This window comes from Montipora capricornis, chromosome 7, assembly GCF_036669925.1.
Source record: "Montipora capricornis isolate CH-2021 chromosome 7, ASM3666992v2, whole genome shotgun sequence".
NCBI lineage: Eukaryota > Metazoa > Cnidaria > Anthozoa > Scleractinia > Acroporidae > Montipora > Montipora capricornis.
In genome coordinates, this window is record NC_090889.1 from 41488248 (window position 1) to 41501541 (window position 13294).

Consider the following 13294-nt stretch of genomic DNA (forward strand, 5'->3'; position numbering starts at 1 on the left):
AAGACCTGTATTTAATAGATAAAAGATTGCTGATACATCTAAGTGTGAGGCCATGAATGGCTTTGATAGCTAATAACAGAATCTTAAATTGAATGCGCGCTTGCACTGGTAGACAGTGTAACTCATAGAGTCCCGGAGTTATGTGGGAATACTTCCCATTTACATAACACGACGAATCCACAAAGGCAGAAATATCTCACAAATACTTTTTACAGCCACAATTTTATTGAAACAAATAACATATTTGCTATTAGAGGAAAAAAAACCTTTCTAGGACATTCCGTCCGTGTGCAAGCAAGCAACTCACTCCGTGTCAAAAAACATACGCAATTAAGTAAATTTCTCATCGGAGTTCAGGATTAAACCCTTTTCTGAAGAACCTTTTCGTTGAATAATGAAGCAAAAATTGGACAAATGGCTTTCTTTCAAATACTTCTTGACTAAAAAGAATTAGTCAAATTTCCAATTGTTTTTTACCTGAAGACTGCGCAGAGTTCAGTATAAATAAACAAAATTGTAAATAGCAAGACAACAGAGATCCGAGTATCCACTCAAGGAGTTCGATTCCTTCTCTGACTTTGTTAACCCATATTAAACCAGAAAAAAGTTACCAGAGAATTTACCATTTGGTTTCAGTGTTGTACGTGACACATTAGTAAAATACTACAAATACGGCTCACTTTGATATACCACGCCGAAAGATCCAATGGTTGCCAAAGTCCATTATTTGTCTCTTTTAAGATTACAGATATTCATTTTTCAACGCTTGTGTTGTTCATCGACTTGTGTTCCATTCTTGAGCTCCATAAGGGTATACATGTATTTTCTTTTAAGATCCGATAAAAAAATCTTGGCGTTACATCGGGTTCGCCGCCATTGCTTGTATTGCATACACCAGATAAAATCTACGCATTTCTAGTACCCCCTGAAACGCCACAAAGACAGTACTTAGCAGGAGAGTGACAACTTTTCCATTTGCCGACGCGGAAAAAAAATTAAAAACGGAGAAATACTACTCATATTCTGCCTGGGTTGCCATATACACATAAAAAAGGACAACCCTAAAACTCGGAATCCGGAATCCGGAATTACAGTACAATACAGAGAGTAAAAACTATCCTAAACATTCATAAAAGCTAACCTTAGGCCTAATTAAGCCTAAAAACGTTTGTTTAGGCCTAATTAGGCCTAAGGTTAGCTTTTACGAATGTTTAGGATAGTTTTTACTTTCTGTATTGTACTGTGATTCCGGATTCCGGATTCCAGGTTTTAGGGTTGCCCCCAAAAAAAACGTGACGTCCTAGTTATATAACCACAAGCTAGATTTACTACAATTATCAAAAGTGCCCTATGTCTTAGCCAACCAGTATTCAGTAACTTCCTTACAGGTGATTGCAATAGGTCATTTGCATGATGGCATCATTTTACTACTGAGACCAGAATGCTTTCTCAAAATGCTCTCAGTTTTTTTCCTCTGCTCTTGGTAGTAAATGACGCCATCATGCAAATGGCCTATTTTACTGTAATAAACCCCGATCCCCGTTCCCAGATTCTTGTGCACTTGTATGAAATTTTCCCTCTGCAATAAGAATTAAAGACTGGGAACGAGTATATAAGCACAATATGGCGGACACGTGAGGTAAACTTATTTTGCCAACAAGAAGCAACATTGTGTCTTTCCCATCTCGGTTTTAATCTTAGAAATGGAAGAGATGGGCGAGAGCACGACTGGAAATGTTTCAAAGAAAGTCAACGTTGACCCCAAATGCCTTAACGACCACGAAAACACATCACAGATCAAATTCAACAAAGGACAGGAAAAAAGCTTTTATTCGTTAGTTAACTGCTTTGTCGCATTTCTACAGTGGTTTCTCCAAATTCTTTTCTTTGGGCCTGATGAGCATATCCGGAAAAGGTCAAGTATATGCTTGTCTCAAGAAACGGAGCGTTCCAAGGAACCAAAGAATGCAAGAGTTTTTGTTCTGGACGATGCATCTTCTTGTGACACGCTTCTGCAGTATTATCCTTCACAATATCCTTTCAGGATGAATTACCTTGGAATTGACTGCGAGTGGGTAAATACTAAAGGCCAAGTGAATGCCCCTGTTGCATTGTTACAGATTGCAACTCCCATATGTGACTGTTTTCTTGTTCGTCTATGTAAAATGGAGGGTCAAATGCCTCAAATTTTGGAAGAAATTCTGCAGGACAAGACTATTCTTAAGTTTGGTGTTGGTATCCAGGATGATGTGAAAAGACTGTCAGCAATGTTTGGTATCAATGTGTGGGGGTGTGTGGACCTCAGACATGTAGTTCAAAGGTGTCAAATGGGAACAGATGACCAGAAGAGGTAAGTCCTACTGTAGAATTTTTTTTTCTCCCAGTGATTTAAACCACCAATAGTTAGTCGGTTAGTGTCTGACATTTGGTGGCAGTTAAAAGGGATGAACTGAGAGGACCTTCTCCCGGTCAGCAGTTGCTGCAAGTGACAACAAGGTCTCTTGGGTGGTGCACTGTGGGCTCAGAAAGGTACTTTTGAGTCAATCCTTTTAGCCAAAACCCTAGTATTCAGTTTGTGAAGTTGTTAGGACCACTTCATAGTAGAGTGGTCAAAACATTGGGATCTCAAATCCTAATGACAGACCCTTGAGCCATTAATGATTAATTCAGCTACTGAGGGGAAGTTTCATTTTAATTTTATTTGACACTTGTATAGGCTATTTACATGTCCTTATCAACGAAACATAACATAACATACTTTATCTAACTAAGGTTAGCAGGCCTTCTGATAGGGTGCGATTAAAAAATGCAAATTATGCGATTTTTTGAGGGCAGATTGTGCGATTAGAAAGGCCATGCGATAAATAATGTAAATTATGCGATTTTTTTCTCAGCAATTTTAAGCTTGTTTTATAAGGTTTAAGGTTAAGAAAAACACTTTTTTGCTACCCTAAAGACATTTTGAACACAAAGGAACAGTAATTATGTATCTCGATCGCCATTAGTTGGGATAAATAAAAAAAATGAGGTCTTCTGCACTACCGGTGCACCACGTTTATAAAAGTTGAAAGGACACAGCTAACATGCCAAATGAATGATCAAGGTGCTTGTCAACCACGAACTTCCGAAGATGGTCAATCACAATAGGGCCATACCCCAATTTATACGAGAGAAAATAAGCCGCGGCTTTCTCTGGCCGCGGCTTACAGAAGACTCCAATGTTCACCCCGTATAAATGGTACAAAATCTACGTTCACGTCTTTTTCAAGCCGCTGCTTATATTGACCTGGGAATATATATTCGTATAAATAGTTCCTTTTGCGTATTTTGTACACCGTGGCCAGAGTAAGCCGCTTGATTGTAGAATACCCCCTCACTTACATTGAACCTTAGAAAGCTGCTACCGCAGTCCCGCAGTCACTTACATTGAACCTTAGAAAGCTGCTACCACAGTCCCGCAGTTGTGCCTAGTTTACTTGTGCTACCGCAGTCCCGCAGTAGAGCGTGATTTACATATATGTACTCCACACTCGGCACTGCCACCACGATCCCGCAGTGGTTAAATCTTTCACTGTTGTTATGGCAATTTTCAAAAGCTGGAACCAGGGCAAAAAAATTACATCGCCTGAAACTGTGTTGATGTCTTTTTTATGTATTCTAGCGTCGATTGTCCCTCGACATTTTGCGAAAAGTTGAATTTATGCGGCTTTGTTTAATTATTGTCTCTTCCCAAAGAAAAAATATCATAATTAATCAATCCATCGATCAATAACTCAATCGCCTTCTATGGCTTGATGTATAATTTACACTTCTGCGTTTCCATTCACATGAAAATTACTGAAATAAAAGTTCAACGGAAGTCGCGCGGCCTTCTTTGTTTATTCCCTTGCAATGCAAATTCAATCAAGTGTTACTTCAATTACTCGAACCAACTTGTTGTAGATCACTTTCATCGGACACTGTTCATTATTTCAACCGAAAAAAAGTTCAGCAGAACGCATGCTTTCTCCTTTTAGATGAGTTACGCACACCAAAAACAATGAACAAGTAACGTTGTTCTAGCAGGACTTGGCTAGGAGGTGACAATTTTTATCTTATGAATCAACGTTCGACGATATCTATCTCAATGACATCTACTTCATGAATTAAGGCGGGTCCAGTTAGCTTAGGACGAAAAAAACCAATATTCTTACGGCATTGTCTTTAAAGTCGTTTTGCTAATACGTTGCTATCGAAATGCTTCACTATAATGAAGAGGCTTACATCTACTTTATTGGAGGAATCTTCAAAGCATAATTACATGCTTAACCAATCATAATTACATGCGTAACAATCCAAACATGTAACGCAGGCCGGCATTGCTTCATACGAAATAAAAGTGAATGACCTGAATTTCTCTCATTAACTACCAGTTGTCAAACATTTAGTTTACACGATCTCCACACAGACTACATGTAGCCGACAATTGTCACTCTTTTAAAATCTTAGCTTTTCTTTTACGGTTCCGTTAACTACACGTTCTACCGAGAGTGTGTGAACAATATAGCACTCGTTTACTGATTAAGCCTAAGCGCCGTTTCAGTGATTAGGCCTATAAGCACTCTTTTGAAATCTTAGCTTTTAATTTAGGGTTCGGTTAACTAAACGTTCTACCGAGAGCGAGTGAACAACATAGCATTCGTTTACTGATTAAGCCCAAGCGCCCGTTTCAGTGATAAGGCCTAAGCACTCTTTTGAAATCTTTCCTTTTATTTTACGGTACGGTTAACTACACGTTCTACCGAGAGCGTGTGAACAATATAGCACTCGTTTACTGATTAAGCCTAAGCGCCCGTTTCAGTGATTAAGCCTAAGCAATCTTTTAAAATCTTAGCTTTTTTTTTGGGTTGGGTTAACTACACGTTCTACCGAGAGCGTGTGAACAATATAGCACTCGTTTACTGATTAAGCCTAAGTATTCGTTTCAGTCATAAGGCCTAAGCACCCTTTTGATATCTTCATTTCCCTTTCATTTTCTCACTTACATTCATTGCCCACTATGGGACTGCGGACTGCGGACTGCGGTAGCACTTTTAACAAAAACTTACTAACCCACTACGGGAGTGCGGACCTCGGTAGCCCTTCCACAAACACTTATTCGCCCACTGTGGGACCTCGGACCGCGATAGCATTTTCAACAACACTTAGTGGCCCACTGTGGGACCTCGGATTGCGGTAGCATTTGTAACAACACTTCGTGGCCCACTGTGGGACTGCGGACAGCGGTAGCCCTTCCACAAACACTTAGTCGCCCACTGCTGGACCTCGGACCGCGGTAGCATTTTCAACAACACTTAGTCGCCCACTGTGGGACCTTGGACTGCGGTAGCATTTTCAACAACACTTAGTCGCCCACTGTGGGACCTTGGACCGCGGTAGCATTTTCAACCACACTTAGTGGCCCACTGTGGGACCTCGGATCGCGGTAGCATTTTCAACAACACTTAGTGGCCCACTGTGGGACTGCGGAGAGCGGTAGCCCTTCCACAAACACTTAATCGCCCACTGCGGGACCTCGGACCGCGGTAGCATTTTCAACAACACTTAGTCGCCCACTGTGGGACCTTGGACCGCGGTAGCATTTTCAACAACAATTAGTGGCCCACTGTGGGACAGCGGACAGCGGTAGCCCTTCCACAAACACTTAATCGCCCACTGCGTGACCTCGGACCGTGGTAGCATTTTCAGCAACAATTAGTGGCCCACTGCGGGACCTCGGACCGCGGTAGCATTTTCAACAACACTTAGTGGCCCACTGTGGGACCTCGGATCGCGGTAGCATTTTCAACAACACTTAGTGGCCCACTGTGGGACTGCGGACAGCGGTAGCCCTTCCACAAACACTTAGTCGCCCACTGCGGGACCTCGGGCCGCGGGGTAGCGCTTTACACGAACCCAGTCATTCAGTGCCAGACAGCGGACCACGGCATCTTAGCACTAACGCTCCTAGGTGAGGGGGTATTCTGAAATTGCTCCGAGTAAGCCGCGGCTTATTTTCTCTTTTATAAAAGGCCCTAATATTGCACGACGATAAAAACATCATTCCATCGTCCAAGTTGGAGAGTACCTTTGAGGTACTTTCTTGATTGATCTATATCGTGAGCTGTCAGATTGGGCGGAAGGTGGGAACTTCCTTCTTCGTCAAAGAAAAAGCGAGCGTTTTCACAACAAACTTATCTACGAGTAAGTTTTTATCAGTTTTCAACGAAAGAAACTACATTTTGCCGAAAAACTTACAACTTCGCTTATTTTTCACAAATGTCTTCTCTTAGAGAGGGCAACTGTGTCATTTCAGTGGTGTGTATATAAGAGCGTGTTTGTGTTGCACCAATAGAAGGAGACTCGTACCAGGTCCTCGACATGAACACTTCGAATGTTTACAAAATCGAAGGTGACGAAGGTTTTTTAGCCTTTTTCCAAGATATATCATCTTAAAAATGGCGTATTTATGCAGGAATTTCTAAGAAATGTGTTGACTTATGTTTCATTTTATGAATTTTGTGCGTCCTTTTGTGAATTATGTGATTTTTCGTGAATTGTGCAATCGGATGCGATTTGAGGTCGATTGTGCGAAATCGCACCATCGCGTAAAAAAAGAAGGCCTGGCCTATACACGGGTACAAGTGTTTTGACACCTCATTAATATGCAAGAGATCTCACGGTCCTACACTAAATTGGCGTTTTAGTGTTCGCTTTCAATACAACACATGTAACTAAACACTAAGTCCATATCTTCGAAGAATCTTGATTTTCTCTGGAGCAATGAGGGCATCAAGTTTTTTAACATGTCTCAGTTGTTCGAAGACGTCCAACACAGCTTGCACGGAATAGCCATTGCTCCTCGTGGTCCTTTGGTGAAATTGACGTTGATGAAAGTGATTTCAATGGATTTTAATTTTGATAGGAGAACAAAGAAACTCTTTTGTGCAGCTTTTATCGATCGGAAGATTGATCGTCATTCATGGAATGTATAACAATTTTTATTTAGATATTCTGAAAGTTGTAAACAGATAACAACTTGTTTATGATTTTGGCGAACGTGTTTAGGAGCGTTACGCTTCATTTTACCCGTGTTTGTTAAAGGTGCAAAATCAAAATAGAAATAGAGCTACATGTCATGTATCTCCGTCACTTTGCAGCAGAGAACATTGAAACTTGGTGCTGGCTAATAGGTAACACACTGATGGCTATAAAGAAATTGGTTCCCATGGCAACTCACTCTTTTTCAGTCCCCTTCAACATGATTTCAATATTTTTGGTGATCTTTGAGCTAGAAAAACATATAACAAGACCACAAACTCAACCTAACATATTTATATGAATGCAGGATCATGCAGATGAGACACCATTGGCAAGTATCAAAATGGAACGCAATGGTGGCCTGCAAAGCCTTTAATATCTGGGAGGTCTGAAACCCAGTAAGTTTCTATGGTAACAAAACTGGTATGCTCATGTTGTAGAGCACATATACTAGAATCGTACTGCAAAGAATCAAGCACTTCTGATACAAATTGGCTGAGATATCTCTTTTCATCATATATGATCAAAATTTGGTTGAGTAATTGTGGTGTCATCACTTAGCTAATTTGCATATTTTAAAAACTTGAATATCTCTGGAACAAAAAGAGATATTTGAAATTAGTATTAAATAGCATTCTTTTTTTCATACAGACTACTGTAACATGCTTATCTCTTAAAATGGCTTACAGTGTAGATAGAAAAGAAGCACTTTGAGTTGCCCCCTTTTCAGAGATCTGCCATTGTGCTACATCCTCCACATGTATTCTAAAGGTACTTGTATGGAGTTATTTTTATGTGGTTTCTGGTAAATACATGCAAGTCTTACCTGGTTTACTTCACAGTTTCCAGAAGATGAGTCTTGATGCCTTAGCCAAGAAAATATTGGGTGTTAGAATGGATAAGTCCTGGAGAATTCGATGCAGCAACTGGGAAGCTGCAGAATTCAGCATACCGCAGATTGAATATGCCATGAATGATGCATTGGTTGCAAGTCATATCTTTCTTAGGTTGGTTAACATAAAGACAAGGCACAACAAGGATGAAAGAGGCACGTATGATTCACTTGTTTTTTGTCCAGTGAACGAGAACCATTTTGAAACTGAAAATGATTGGAATTCTCAAGGTGCTTGCCACAAGTTTGAACACACTGAACAGTCTTCTTGTGTATTGAACAATTGTGATGTGGAGAACAACAAAACAGATTTCACACTGAATCAGTCAGGAGACAGTCCAGAGCATTGCTTGCCTGACCAAGAACCAGCTTTCAAACAACATCTCAATACTTTTAGGTTAGAATCTTTGAAAAATAAGAATCCCACGCAGGAGGGTTTGAATTTTGGAAATATCAGTGATGATAAGTTTATTCGTGACAGATTAGCATTAAAAGAAGCTTTGTGTGGTGATTCTAAAATTTGTTATGAAGCTACAGTAGATCTCAACAAGTTTGAGTCACCTGAGATGGAAGGATACCTTTTCATGGATGAGGTTACCAATTTTCTTAGAGACCCATGCTTTACTCAAAGAGCAGGCTCTCTGTGTCAGGGTGTGGTGGACATTGCATTCAGGGGGAAAAAAGGAACTTTGTCTCAAACGATGAGGATGAAAAAGATGAATTTAGTTCTTGTAGTGCAGAGAAGCCTCGAAAGCCTTATAAAAAAGGCACAACGAGAAAAACACCACTGTACATGAACTGCATGCTGGCAGCTCCTGATGGATCCAGACTTTGTACTCTGGATCGCAAGAAGGCGGACTGGTACATCGAGAGGGGAATAGGTATGATGTTCAGTCATTTCTTAGTTTTTAAGTTTAGATTTGGTTTTTATTCAAAGCCTTGTGTTTGGAAAGGAAGCTGGCATTGCACACTGTATGATGAAACTGAGCTTGTGTATGATTTCTTCAGACGTATTTGGTTCTACTGGATCTCTTTATCTCAATGACAAAAAAGACAAATTTTTGAGAATTATTGTTATTGTTACTGTTCATTGTGGGATCCCTGCATCTCCCTTGTTAATGACTGGGACAAGTTCACTTAAACCATGTTTTCATGTACTTCTTCTTCATTCTGCTTGTAGAACTATTAAGCAGACAAGGAATCTAGGCAATCTCTCATCTAAATTTTATGTTTAAATGTTCATGTGCAATAATTTATTTTATTATTCTACTGTATTAGTTATTGTACAAAAAAACGCACGAACAACGCACATACAAAATTATTCCATGATATTGTAAAGTCAGTTATTTGTACACTTGGTTATTGTACAGTAGAGAATTGGTTTTACTCGTTTAGTGTGCTGACGTTGCCCTGCATGCACAAATCTGTCACACGTTCTCGCTTGTTTACAATACATCTGCTAAAAAATTTGTGCAAAAAAAGTTGTATAAGAAATAGCTTATTACATGTTTTGGTGTGTAATATTGCTAGTATTTCTATTCGTTGTTTGTATTTTGACTCGCCCTAGTGGGCTTGTCGAAATACAGCACAACTCGTAAAAATACTCAGCGGTACTACACACCAAAACATCTACATTTGTAATTAGATATATGTATAATATAGAGAAAATTTCATTTAATATATTATGAGATGGAAGCTTGTTGTTTTCTATGGATCATCCACTCAAGAACTTTCATCATCATCATCATCATCATCATCGTCATCCGCCCTTGCCGTCTATTACAACGAACGTCCTTATAGGCCTTCTCACGACGTTTCCATGTTTGCCATTGCTACGCTTAGCATTTGCAGTTGTTGCCTGTTACGTTTTGAGTGTTGTCATGTCAACACCCAAACCCTCTCTGTTACGTCTTAATCTGCTTCCTCTTGCAGTCCAAATTGTTGCACGGTACATCCACCTATTATCATTCATTCGCCCTAAGAGACCAGCCCATTGCCATTTTTAGTGTTGTGATAGTGGTCAAGAGATCTTGTAGACCCATTCTTTCTCGGATTTCGCTTGCTGTTTTGTGATGTCACCAAGTTTCTTTAGTACTGAATTTAAATACATCGAAAGTGGGCTATTATACATGTAGGTATTACCCGAGCACTTTTCAAATTCCACACTCTCGTAATTTCTCTCTTCAGGCCTTGGTATTTTTCAACCTTCTCACCCTCTTTCAGGGTTGTCACAAGGTTTCAGAGTAGCAGGTTCTGTACCAAAAGTAGGCGGCTGCCGTGAAAACCTTGCCGCGACGCGGCAAGGGACGATGCGCTTTGCGCATAGTTCGGGGAGGGTATGGGAGGGGGGTGGTATGGGGTCTGGGGGGCCTCCCCCAGAAAATTTTTGAAAAAATGATACTCTGAGATGCAATCTGGGACTATTTTCAGCAAACATTTTGTAAATTTGTAGATGGTTTGCCCACTCTTAATTTGGTCTTATAGCTCTGGAATCCACCTTTATGAAATACTTGAAGTCATGTATAACCGGCATGGTATTGGACAGCTTACAGTCACCATGCCTGCCATTACCTTTATTTTCTTTACATGCCATGTAATTAAAAATCCTGAGAAACTGTAGTGAACATGAAGGAAACTACTATTCTCTGACACTGTATTTTGTCTTCAAAACAACTTTTCTTTTTCACAGTATTATGGTATACAGTTACTGTGTAGTCCTTCAATTCACTATTTGAAACGTAAATAACTGTAACATTGATTGAAATAAAATTACATTCACTATCAAATACAAAATATTGAAGAGACTATGATGCTTCAGATTAGTCTAATCTCATTACAGATTGGATTGTTCTAATCGTCTTCAAAATCACTGTAATAATCAGATTCATCTGATTCATGATCATCCACTTCATCATCTAAAGGAAGCCCAAGCTTTTCAGCTGCAAGAGTAACCTCATCATCCACTTGCACTTGTTCTGCGATCTCTTCAACCACTGTTTGAGTAGCCTGTGTGTGGGTACTGTATTCTTGACCAGCCCATTGACATAGTTCTTTAAGAGATTCTCCAGATACTCGATGTCTTTGCTTGAGAACTTGATTTCAGTAACAGCCAAGGTTCCTCCTTCAGCTAAATCATCTTGCAGCTTCTTTATTGGAGATTTACTGTCAACAAGTGCGACAAGTTTCTCCTTGCAAACGGTGATTGATGGTTTGATGTGGGCAAAGTTGATCGTACCCTGCTGGAACACTCTACTAAGGTCACTTAGTACTGGAAGAACTTCACGAAGAATGTAAATGGTGCCTATTTTCTTTACTTTCATGAGCTTCTTCAGTAGACCATAGCAAGACGGGTCTGCCTTCAACTGGCGGAGGGTTTGGAGGATGGAAGGAAGGTCTGAACATACTGCTGCTATGGCATTGTCAAAAGATAGCCACCGTGTTTTGCAGGCCTTCTTTAAGATGACATCCTTCTTCAGTAATGCTGCTAGGCCTCTGGTTTTACCAGTCATTACACTTGCCCCATCAGTTGCAAGGCCCCTTAGGTTCTTTAAGGGAATCTTCAAAGCTTGAAGCTGTTCAGTGATAACACCATGTAATGTTGTTGCATCAGCACTTGCAGATTCTTCCAGAACATTGGCTGTAAATAAGAACTTGCACTCTAGTCTGGCTAGGTCCACATCAAAGTACTGAACAAAAGCCAGCATCTGCTCTTCATTGCTGACATCTGCCATGTCATCCACCAACGAGCCAGCAAAAGACTGCTCTTGAAGCTTACCACAGATATGATCACGCACTGTATTTCCAATCGTAAGAAGTATCTCCCTGAGTGATCCACGAGATCGATGTGCGAAATACTTCAGCTCTTCAAGACCCAAGAGCTCCATCAGCTCAAGGAGGGACGTGATCTTCCTGTTGGCAATGGACTCCTTCGCCAGCCAGTACACTGCATGGAAAGCTTCCTGTAGCACTACAACCTTAGAACTCTCCTTTTCATCCACTTGCTTTTGGAAGTGAGACACTCGATTTAACAGCTCATTCTTCACTGTTGTCTGATGTTTTGCACAGGTCATATGTTCCTTGACTGTACTCCACTTGAATCTTGTGGATGGATCACTTGAAAATGTTTCACTTCTGTTCTGGGCAGACTCGCTTTTATGTTTACGGCAGAGTAGGCAATACATTCCCTCGTTCTCCACATAAACGAGCCACCAGATACCAGTTTGGGGACAAAAGCATGTCTCCCTCTTGAACAACCACTCGTGCTGAAAACGATCTTTCTTTTTGGTCATCTTGACTCGATCCATCTCTTCTTTTGAAATACCATTGCAGCCGGTGTTTCGACATTTATGGAAGTGATGCATTTTATCAATTTGTGCTGATGAAAACAAATTTTCAATGATTCTGCTTGTCTCATCTTCTGGTAGTTGTGGAGCGCTAGATTGCAATGCTGTGCTATCCTCACTGAGAAGAGCTGGGCCACTTGAAGCTGAACGGCTTAATTGATGAATAGAGCTGCATTCCAATTCCTGACTAGTAGATGCAGTTGTTTGATTTGAGCTGCTATTTATCTGGGTACTGCTCTGTGTGGTTACATCGGTGCTTACAACTTCCATCTCTAAAAAACCAAAATTAATTAGACTTGCTTAAAAACCCTTTTCCCATTTTGCCCCTCTGAAATGCATGCCAAAAAAGTTAGGGATGCAATAATAAAAGAACTTTTCACAAAATTTTACTTCTTTCACAAAATTTACAATTATCAAAATGTCCTTTTAAAAATGTAAAAACCCGGTAAAAAAAAAAATTCCTCAAGAGCCCACAAAAATGAAATGAACATTTTACTAATTAACAGAGGCGCCGTCACGTCTAGCGGATAAATTTGACGACTTTCTTGTTTGTATAAACACGCATTTGGCTGCTTGAGTGTTTCGTCTTGCAAATAAAGCTTAACTTATTTTAAAATTATCCTTCTTCGTTTCAGTAGTAGTATTAGCCTTAGTATTTCTTTTTGATTACTTAAATATGTCAGCAGACACGCGCCAGCCAAAACGCAAAATGTAAATAATAGTAATTTAATAAGGCGGTTCAAAACTTTTACAGTAGCGTAAGAAACAAAAGTGTTTCTAAAGCGAGACAAAAGAATGGATAATTCGAATGATAGAAAAAAGTATAACGCTCAATTACATGAAAATGTTAGTACTCACAAGATAACCAGTGAACCAGAACGACTTTTGTCGTGTCCGGGTATTGAATGCATTGTGTGAGGTCTTTCCACTGATATTGTTTTCGTAAACAATACAAAACGTGTAAGGACGAGTTTTTATCAACACTTACCTTGCTCGTCGT

General features: G+C 40.0%; 1 pseudogene; it reads left to right on the top strand.

Moving 5' to 3' along the window:
• The first annotated feature begins 1685 nt into the window (after nt 1–1685).
• Nucleotides 1686–13294, top strand: part of LOC138055986 (exonuclease 3'-5' domain-containing protein 2-like) — a 26055-nt pseudogene continuing 14446 nt past the window's right edge.